This window comes from Triticum urartu, chromosome 1 (genome assembly GCF_003073215.2).
Source record: "Triticum urartu cultivar G1812 chromosome 1, Tu2.1, whole genome shotgun sequence".
Lineage (NCBI taxonomy): Eukaryota > Viridiplantae > Streptophyta > Magnoliopsida > Poales > Poaceae > Triticum > Triticum urartu.
The window spans coordinates 472,799,474-472,811,011 of record NC_053022.1 but is presented as its reverse complement, the minus strand read 5'-3'; positions in this window follow the sequence as shown (position 1 = coordinate 472,811,011).

The window sequence follows — 11,538 nt, the reverse complement described above, 5'->3', positions numbered from 1 at the left end:
TTGATTTCTACCTCCGCAGCTTTCAGCATTGCGAAGAGCTCGGGAATTGTCTTATTCATCCCTTGCATATTATAGTTCATCACGAAGCTCTTGTAGCTAGGTGGAAGTGATTGGAGAATTCTGTCAATGACGCAATCATATGGAAGATTAACTCCCAATTGAATCAAGTGATTATTATACCCAGACATTTTGAGTATATGCTCACTGACAGAACTGTTCTCCTCCATCTTGCAGCTATAGAACTTATTGGAGACTTCATATCTCTCATTCCGGGCATTTGCTTGAAATATTAACTTCAACTCCTGGAACATCTCATATGCTCCATGACGTTCAAAACGTCGTTGAAGTCCCGATTCTAAGCCGTAAAGCATGGCACACTGAACTATCGAGTAGTCATCAGCTTTGCTCTGCCATACGTTCATAACATCTGGTGTTGCTCCAGCAGCAGGCCTGGCACCTAGCAGTGCTTCCAGGACGTAATTCTTCTGTGCAGCAATGAGGATAATCCTCAAGTTACGGACCCAGTCCGTGTAATTGCTACCATCATCTTTCAACTTTGCTTTCTCAAGGAACGCATTAAAATTCAACGGAACAACAGCACGGGCCATCTATCTACAATCAAACATAAACAAGCAAGATACTATCAGGTACTAAGTTCATGATAAATTTAAGTTCATTTAATCATATTACTAAAGAACTCCCACTTAGATAGACATCCCTCTAATCCTCTAAGTGATCACGTGATCCAAATCAACTAAACCATGTCCGATCATCATGTGAGATGGAGTAGTTTCATTGGTGAACATCACTATGTTGATCATATCTACTATATGATTCACGCTCGACCTTTCGGTCTCCGTGTTCCGAGGCCATATCTGTATATGCTTGGCTCGTCAAGTATAACCTGAGTATTCCGCGTGTGCAACTGTTTTGCACCCGTTGTATTGAACGTAGAGCCTATCACACCCGATCATCACGTGGTGTCTCAGCATGAAGAACTTTCGCAACGGTGCATACTCAGGAAGAACACTTCTTGATAATTAGCGAGAGATCATCTTAAAATGCTACCGTCAATCAAAGCAAGATAAGATGCATAAAACATAAACATCACATGCAATCAATATAAGTGATATGATATGGCCATCATCATCTTGTGCTTGCGATCTCCATCTTCGAAGCACCGTCATGATCACCATCGTCACCGTCCCGACACCTTGATCTCCATCGTAGCATCGTTGTCGTCTCGCCAATCTTATGCTTCTACGACTATCGCTACCGCTTAGTGATAAAGTAAAGCATTACAGGGCGATTGCATTGCATACAATAAAGCGACAACCATATGGCTCTTGCCAGTTGCCGATAACTCGGTTACAAAACTTGATCATCTCATACAATAAAATTTAGCATCATGTCTTGACCATATCACATCACAACATGCCCTGCAAAAACAAGTTAGACGTCCTCTACTTTGTTGTTGCAAGTTTTACGTGGCTGCTACGGGCTTAAGCAAGAACCAATCTTACCTACGCATCAAAAACCACAATGATAGTTTGTCAAGTTGGTGTTGTTTTAACCTTCGCAAGGACCGGGCGTAGCCACACTCGGTTCAACTAAAGTTGGAGAAACTGACACCCGCCAGCCACCTGTGTGCAAAGCACGTCGGTAGAACCAGTCTCGCATAAGCGTACGCGTAATGTCGGTCCGGGCCGCTTCATCCAACAATACCGCCGAACCAAAGTATGACATGTTGGTAAGCAGTATGACTTATATCGCCCACAACTCACTTGTGTTCTACTCGTGCAAAAAACATCAACACATAAAACCTAGGCTCGGATGCCACTGTTGGGGAACGTAGTAATTTCAAAAAAATTCCTACGCACACGCAAGATCATGGTGATGCATAGCAACGAGAGGGGAGAGTGTTGTCTACATACCCTCGTAGACCGACAGCGGAAGCGTTATGACAACGTGGTTGATGTAGTTGTACGTCTTCACGGCCCGACCGATCAAGCACCGAAACTACGGCACCTCTGAGTTTTAGCACACGTTCAGCTCGATGACGATCCCCGGACCCCGATCCAGCAAAGTGTCAGGGAAGAGTTCCGTCAGCACGACGGCGTGGTGATGATCTTGATGTTTTACCGTCGCAGGGCTTTGCCTAAGCACCGCTACAATATTATCGAGGAGTATGGTGGAAGGGGGCACCGCACACGGCTAAGAAAATGATCACGAGGATCAACTTGTGTGTCTAGAGGTGCCCTCCTACCCCCGTATATAAAGGAGCAAGGGGGGGGGGGTGCGGCCGGCCCTAGGAGGAGGCGCGCCAGAGGAGTCCTACTCCTACCGGGAGTAGGACTCCCCCCTTTCCCTAGTTGGATTAGGACTTGGGGGGAAGGAGGAGAGGGAAGAAAGGAAAGGGGGGCGCCCCCCCTCCTTGTCCAATTCGGACTTGGGGGGAGGGGCGTGCGGCAGCCCCTAGGCCTCCTCTCCTCTTCCTCCACTAGGCCCATTAAGGCCCATTAGGTTACCGGGGGGTTCCGTAACCTCCCGGTACTCCGGTAAAATGCCGATTTCACCCGGAACACTTCCGATGTCCAAACATAGGCTTCCAATATATCAATCTTTATGTCTCGGCCATTTCGAGACTCCTCGTCATGTCCGTGATCACATCCGAGACTCCGAACAAACTTCGGTACATCAAAATATATAAACTCATAATGAAAAAGTCATCGTAACATTAAGCGTGCGGACCCTACGGGTTCGAGAACAATGTAGACATGACCGAGACATGTCTCCGGTCAATAACCAATAGCGGAACCTGGATTCTCATATTGGCTCCTACATATTCTACGAAGATCTTTATCGGTCAGACCACATAACAACATACGTTGTTCCCTTTGTCATCGGCATGTTACTTGCCCGAGATTCGATCGTCGGTATCTCAATACCTAGTTCAATCTTGTTACCGGCAAGTCTCTTTACTCGTTTCTTAATACATCATCTCGCAACTAACTCATTAGTTGCAATGCTTGCAAGGCTTATGTGATGTGCATTACCAAGAGGGCCCAGAGATACCTCTCCGACAATCGGAGTGACAAATCCTAATCTCGAAATACGCCAACCCAACATGTACCTTTGGAGACACCTGTAGAGCTCCTTTATAATCACCCAGTTACGTTGTGACGTTTGGTAGCACACAAAGTGTTCCTCTGGCAAACGGGAGTTGCATAATCTCATAGTCATAGGAACATGTATAAGTCATGAAGAAAGCAATAGCAACATACTAAACGATCGGGTGCTAAGATAATGGAATGGGTCATGTCAATCACATCATTCTCCTAATGATGTGATCCCATTAATCAAATGAAAACACATGTCTATGGTTAGGAAACATAACCATCTTTGATTAACGAGCTAGTCAAGTAGAGGCACACTAGTGACGTTTAGTTTGTCTATGTATTCACACAAGTATTATGTTTCCAGATAATACAATTCTAGCATGAATAATAAACATTTATCATGATATAAGGAAATAAATAATAACTTTATTATTGCCTCTAGGGCATATTTCCTTCAATAGGGCGACGCCGAAGGCGCCCACGCGGAGTGCGCCTTCGCTGCGGGGATGCGGGAGACGTCGAACCCGCCTCCACTTGCCAGCGTGGCCCGGTGGTTGGGCCACTGACAAGCGGGCCCCGCCTGCAAGTTCATCCTCAACCTCCCGCGCGGGCGCGAAGGGCGACAGAGGAGGCGTTCGACGCCGGCCGCCGGCGCTACAGGGCGTCTCCAGCGATGATCCACCCACCGGCGTGCTCAGTGGAGAGAGACGAACCAGGGAGACCCCACCACGGGTGCCTGCGTCACCGGATGGGAGCAGGGCTTCGCCTGCGGCGGACGGTGGCGTCGGGCGAGAGTGGCCATGGCCTAGCGGCTCGTCAGAGGAGAAAGAAGGGTGCGGTAGAGCTCCTCAGGTTCTGGCGGGTCCTGTGATGCGGTTATAGGGAGAGGAGGGAGTCGGGACGGCACAAATTTTGGCGATGGACGGCGGCTCGGCTTCGGCCTTGGAGGTGGACGGGGGGCACAGGAGGAAGAATGGCGCGGTCCGGGGGGTCCAGGGGAGGGAGAGAGGGCAGTTGGAGACGAGATAGTGCTCGGGATGGCCTTTAAATAGGAGGGCGACGGTCCACCGAGGACTCGTGCGCCGGCGAGCTCGTTGTCGTCGCCACGGGTCACGGGAGCTCGTCGCGGTGTGTCTGGGGTGTTTCTGGATTCGGTCCAGAGCTAGGGGAGAGAAGAGAGAGAGAGAAGGGGGGCCAGGGGCACCGCACGTGTGAGCTTGCTCACTGGTGCACTCGGGCGACCGACGCGCGTGCTAGCAGGGGCAGGAAGAGGGAGAAGGAGGAGGAGGCCGACCAACTGCCGTGCTGTGGACGCTGAGGCGCATCGTCAGGCGTGCTGGGGAGGCCCGAGGTGGCCGGAGGTGGTTGGAAGGGGGCGGCTACAGTGCTAGAGCGCACTGTAGCGCGCTCCAGAGCGTGCAAATGGCATGCCATGGCATTTTATATGCCTTTTGGGCGCGGCCACTAATGTATGGTAGCTCTAGGAGGGAGTAAAGAAGAGGGGAGGGACATTGGATGCCCTGGTGGCCACTGGAGTGAGGAGGGAGGTGAGAAAGGGAGAGAAATGGGTTTGTCCAGAGAGAAAAAATGGGTCTCTGCCCCCCCCCTTAATCATTGCTCCTCGGGCAGCTAAGCATGCAGGAGGTAGAGGAGGAGCAGATGAGGCTGTGGGAAAAAGTTGAGCTCATGGAGATTAGTGGAATTGTACAAAACAGGCATTTTAATTTTCTGCCAGAAGGTGTTTGATGTAGGTTTGGGAAAGCAAATGGACTTCCCTTTTCATGAGGCTTGACAGGGTCAAATGGACTGAGAAAACAAGAGGTTCCACCAAGATTGAGTTCATTTGGGAAAAGTTGCCAATGCAACTTTTGTAAACCCTAGAAATCAGCAGAAATGGACTTTCCAAGATTTAGTCACGCAAATCTATTCTCCTTGATGCACCACTTAGTGTAGTGTCATAATTTGAGGTTATGAACATGTCCACAAAAGTTGAGATCAAAAGGAGAAAGTTGCCAATGTAGAGTTGTTCAAATTTGGTTCTGGACAGGAAGGGTTTTGGGGCACTTTGAGCAAGATAACATTCTCTCCAACTTGTACCATTTGGTGTAGATTTATAATTAGGTCATTTGAGAATGTTCACAAGGTTTGAGAACATTTGGACATGTTTGGCAATGTAAAGTTGCTCAAACTTCAAAATGGACAGAAATGGCTTTGAGGAGATTTCATGGGGTTATACTATTCTCCATGACATGATACTTGGCAAGATCATCAAACATGTCATATGTGACATTCTAGAATTTTCTTGGAATTTTTGGGGAATATTTCCTTTGTAAATATTTCAAAATCTTAAAATATCCAGAAAGGGTTTTTGAGGGATTTGACCCATATTTTGAACATGACCATGTGTTGAAACTCCTATATATGGATAATATATGTCCACTGAGTTTCCCTAGGTTTTTCCCAAATATTTTTAAAGCATTAAAATAATTTTAACCTATTAAAGACCATTTCTGGCCTTAAGAAAAAGCCTTTAAATAAAATAGGAAAATAACTTTTAAAATTGTATTTTTGTGGTTTATGGGAGCCCTATACCTAATAGGTTTCAAATATACTTTTTGAAAGATTTTTCACACCCTTAATTATGTACTTGTAGTTCAAGTCTCAATTCAAGGGTTTTTGGAAAACCTAATTTATAAAATTCTTTTTGGCCAAAATATTTTTGCAAGAAATTGTTTTTATGTCCTACACACATGGCATGTTCATTGGGCAAGGTTTTGGATCAAGGAGAAGGAGTATAAGAGTTGGAGGATTTATTTGATTTTTAGAGCACTTGCAAACAACAAACAAAATCCAATCAAGGCAAGGTCCAAAACACTCAAAAGTTTTTGTCAAACCACATTTTATCATGATTGTTAGCTTAAGTGTTGTGGCATGAAAATCAGGGTGTGACATGACGTCGCACCGATCAATGAGTTCCTCCACCACGTCATCTTTTAGATCGGGGCAAGAATAATGGGGTCGTTTCCGGCCTGTTCCCTCCATGGAGAAGACGATCGAACAATGGCAGAAGAAAGGGTGAAGGGCTGAAGGAAAATGGAGGAGGGAGAGGAAGAGCGTGCGACAGCAGTTCCAAATCGAGAGGGAAAGGCGAAGAGTCAGTGTACGGTTGCGAGTTTGCCACGGTTCACGAAGAGGCGCCCCGGCCTACACGTCCGTTCGGAAATACTCCTACTACTCGTCGTCGTCTCACTAATATGTTGGAACGGGACCACATGTCAATGAAACATGGTGTGTAATTTCTCGTGCAAAATGCGATCTGGCCGCGTTGGCCCGACGTGCCGCATTAGTTATCGACCTTTATTTTTTAATGGCGTGCTGATCAGTTTTGACGCACGACTAACTGGTACTGTACGCAGAGAAAGTATAAACTACTCTACCACTACTCCACCTCCAGTACTAGTAGTATAAAAAAATATAGGCTGGAGCTTGAGCGCTTTCTTGCTAAGGGCTGCCCACTTGCTTCTCACACTACCACCCTCTCTCCAGATCTAAAAAAGACGGCCCCTCTCTCCCTCCTCACCGGTGGTCACAGATCCGCCGAGGAAGAAAAGGACGTGCATCGTTGACGCACTCGTCGTCGGCAAGCGAGGTCACGCACTGACGACAAGGCCGTCCTCTCAGACCTAGCGCCCGCGCGGGATGGCCTCCGTCCCCAAGCTTGTTGTCGTAGTGTGTGCGGAGGACGACGACCACGAGCGAAGCCACTTCCCGCCGACCCTCAGGTATGCTACCTATTTTCGAACCATAACCTTGTTCTATTGCCCCATCTGCCATGTCGTTGCATGTGGATCTTTTCCACTCCACCATCTTCCCAATTTGCTGTCCTCTGCTCTGCTGGCCACACAGACAAAAACCATAATTTGCACTATAAAGGAAACCCTACTTCATGCAGACTAATCCATGTCTGGGTTGAATAAGGAAAGGAAGGGAGACTGTACTGTCCAGGAGAGTAGGCATCGAACCCGCATCTAGGTTGAAAAGGGGAAAATCAGTAGCTAAGGAACGAGTCTCGTGTCTCTTGGTTGAAGAAGGGTAGAAAGGCATGACAACGCAATAGAGAATGACCAGGTCGATCGGTTTGTTGTCCTTGCATAGGAAAAAGGTGGCTAAAGAGAACAAAAATGGGATGTAATCCACATATGCTGCCTGGATATTTGTTGCTCTAGGCAACCATACCTCCCTCACCACTCTGCGTCCGTGGAGGTACATCGTACTGGTGCGCCCACTGTCCGAATGGGCCTCCCATGCTCTTATTGCCACTTTTTTTGCTGTTAGTATAACGCCAGCAGTCAAGTCAAGCAATGCTACTGCTAAAGTGATGCCACATTTAACTAATGCCGCTCTCAGTCTAATGCCACCCATAAATTTAAGCAATGCCATTTAATGTCACTGGATTATTTCAGGGTTAGCTGTTGATTGTGGATGTATTAAAGATTTTTCAGCTAAGGCATTCTAATGTTGTTGCACAGCCAGTATACCAACGATGAAACTTGTTACTACCTTTAGATTTTTGCACTGTTAATGCTTATAGATTACATACCTCACTTTCATGAGATAAGTTAATTTTTTTGTACAGTGTTACCAAAATGCCAAGGCGCTGATGTCATTTTATTTTGGTTAAACTGCACAGACAATTATGAAGACAAGATGAAAGGTCAAGCGTGGGCACCTCCTCCGGCTGTTCTCTTGAGGAGGTCTGTATGTTAAGTATAGTGTCACTGAATTGTCAAGGCGGTGATGGCATTTTATTTTAGTAGAACTGCACAAAATTTGCTTCAAAGAAGAGGAAAGGTCAGGAATGGCTCGCTTTTCTAGAAAAAACTATGTATGCCATCCTGACATCAGCCGCTGTTGCTTTATTTATTCCTTCAAACAGGTGGTTAGAAACAGTCTTGCTACCTTTTCTCATTAAGAAATTGGAATGCTTATATTTGTGAGTCTATGCTTCAACTAGTGCCACTTTTAGAGTAATATCACTTTCAATATCTATGCAAATAGGGATGCTCGATTTTAGTGGAACTGCACAAAAAGTCCAACTGGTTCAACATTAGAAGCATGTTTTTTCCAAACCTTTATATCCAATTGGTGGCACTATGAGTTGTTCATTACGAAGGTACATGGTTTGCTACTATCTTGCTACTCTTTTTGTACTGCCATTAGATAGTAATACTAGTGGTTTGCATGTGAATTTATTGGCAGGGTGGACCAACATTGGAGGTGCAGGACGGGTTCAATGATTGGATGCTCAATTTCAGTTGTATCGATTTCACCTCTTCCATCATTGCGAACATGGATATCCTTGGTCTGATGAAGAATAGGCGCTATATTTCTGCTCTGAACCAGCAAATCAATTCAGTATGAAATTGTCCAGGGCAAAACATAACTGTATCAGATTGTCCAGTGCAGAACATGACAGATGCTAAGCGGAAGAGATATGTTTAAACCGAAAATACAAGGTGTGGTATATGTTTACTAGCTGCTTGATATTTGTGTAGACAGAGATGTCTGCCCGTTGCTATTTGGAAAACAAACCAAGTGCCCGCAATTTTCGTTGAACTGCACAAGAGAATAGTATAGTCACTGCGTGCAGTGCCATTTGAAAACAGGCACAAAAAGATCGGATAGTCACTTCATGGACTGCAGAAAAGTAGTACTGTAATATTTATTGGCCAACACTAGGTGCTTCATTGCTTTGGTCTGATTATACAATGGGCATCATTTTGCCTAAGTTAAAGTTTGTAGTCCGAAAATAGTCTCGCCGTGTGATCGAGAGAAGACCAAATCATATTGCAGTGGATGTTCCTCCATCATGTGTGGTTCATTCTCATAGTTCCAGCTGTTGGTGAAACCACTTACATTTGCAAGAGGAATTGTAGACTTCACAAACAAATTTGTCTTTCAGTCTATACTGAATGTTGGCCAAGAGAAGCATCCATGTTAGTAGGAAGAACAGATGTTTTTTCTAGATCTTTGCTTTTGGAGCTACATATTTGTATATGATCTGTGAATCATTGAGATGCATTAACATGTTGATCTTATGTATGGGAATCGTACTAGTTAGTTTTAGTTGCGACGCAAGATCCGAAGTGGCTAATCTTTGCTTTCGGAGCTACATATTTTTATATGATCTGTGAATCATTGAGATGCATTAACAGTTACTTATTTCTGTTCGCTCAGTGTTTACAAGTTACTGATCGATCACTAGCTAGCCTACAAATGCGCTCCTGGCAGTTTTATTTGCGACGCAAAATGCGAAGTGACAGTTTTTTGAATAAAAATGCCTACCTCTGAAGAAACTGACAGGCTACACTATCGATCCTACACGGATAAAAATGCTTACCTCTGAAGAAACTGACAAGCTACATATCGATCGTACATGGATAAATAGCGGATCACGCACGTACTACCTCCTTTCCGGTTTACAGGGCTCAATTCAAGAAACGACCTACTCGATCCTACACGAATAAATAGCGGGTCACGCACGTACTAGTACCTCCTTTCCGGTTTGTAGGGCTTAATTCAAACCTCTCACCAACCAAGGTACTCCCTCCGCCCGGGATTTATTAGTCCCGTGAGCAAAGCAGCAAGACCAAGGCATGACAATAATTAACGACATGCAGAAGTTTAAGCCTAATTACTTCCAGCGATTTAAGTGGATGCATGCGTGCCCTCGGCCACGACTCGTTGCATGCTGCTTCGCGTACTGCCTGCGAGCGATTCTGAGTGCCTGCATGCAGCCGGCCTTAATTAAGGCAGCTAACTGATGCGAAAACAGATACGCTTTAAATCCGTGGAATCATTATTGACAAGGAGGGAGATGATTCAAGTGCACTCGTTTGACCACCATGCCGGTGTGCGACCCAGACGGGACGGGACAACACAGTCATAATTTCAGTTTCTCTAGTTTTCCACGGCAAGCTGGCGCGCTAAACCATTATGCATTGAATTCCGATGATCGTCGCGCTACCTTCCGCCTATAAGTACTGTTTCTCGGCCTTCTCATGTGCCACCGTGACCCAACTCGCCATATCCTCATAAGCCCCCACCAGCCTGACGTCGCTCGCCACGTCCGCCATGCCCCTGTCCGTCCGCGGTAGGCGACGCCGGAGGCGGTCACCGCCGGAACTAGTGTTCGGGTTTTCACCGGAAGGCAGGCGGAGGGAGGAGGCATTCTATCTGTCTTTAGATGACAATGCAGAGATCGAGGAGTTGTTGGAGCGTGACCGCATGTCGGAGGAGCAGGAGTTATTGGAGCGCGACCGCATGACGGAGGAGCAGGAGTTGTTGGAGCGCGACCGCCTGGCGGAGAAGCGGCGTATCACCGATTTGCGTCGCCAGCGGGACATGGAGCAGCAGCGCACCGACGCTCTGAGTCCCGAGCAGAGCGCCCGCAACTGGGCTGACTACGTGGAGGCCGGCGCCCGGCAAATAGCCCTGGAGGCTGTCGGGCACGCACGCGTTCGCGACGCCGATTTTTACTACCAGCTCGTCAAGTGGGTTTCCCGCTTGGAAGCCGAAGCTTCGGTGGACCACGCAAGCATGGAAATGGCCAATGCGCGCGAGCAACGCGCCCTATCACACCTCTGGCAAGTCCGAGGCGAGGCGGAGGACGCCGGTGCCGGCGTTTAGTATGGATAGCAGATGGCGGCTGGCATCGTCTAGTTAGCTAAGAGTAAGTTAGTACTTGTACGCTACTAGAGTGTTAGTGGGAGTAGATAGTTAACTTGGCTATGATGGTTGTCAACGTGGAAGTTCAGTACTCTATATGTGGATCAGACCTGTTACTTTGCTCTGAATGATGAACTTTCCATTTGAACGTATGGAATGGGTTGTTATTTTTTTTAATGGGTTGTATTTGTCCTCCGCGGTTTAGATGCTGACTTGTGGGCCTAGCAAGTTGACGCGTACACAACCAAGAGATGATTGTACGTGGAAAGGATGACAACAGGGACCCACCAAGGTCATGGCAGTACGCAAGCAAGTGCCTCCTTATTTGAAGCCAATAAAAAAATGGCTCCTCCTAGTGGATTTCTGACATCTGGGTCCCATGCCATTGTCAACGTAGTCAATAAACGAAAGAATTGCACAACGAGCGGCTCACACCAGGAACCCAGCAGCTCGCCCAATTATTTTTGTTTTGGGTTAATTTGATAAATGCCACTTCAAATCTGGTGTATCCGAGAAATGCCACTGCAATTTCCAAACTTTGAAAAATGTCATTTCATGCCATTTCTAGTGGCATTTTTTGAAGTCTGGAGTGGCGTTTTTCAAAGTTTGCAAACTGCAGTGGCGTTTTTCAAAGTTTGCAAAAATTGCAGTGGCATTTTTCAAAGTTTGGAAATTGCATTGGCATTTTTAT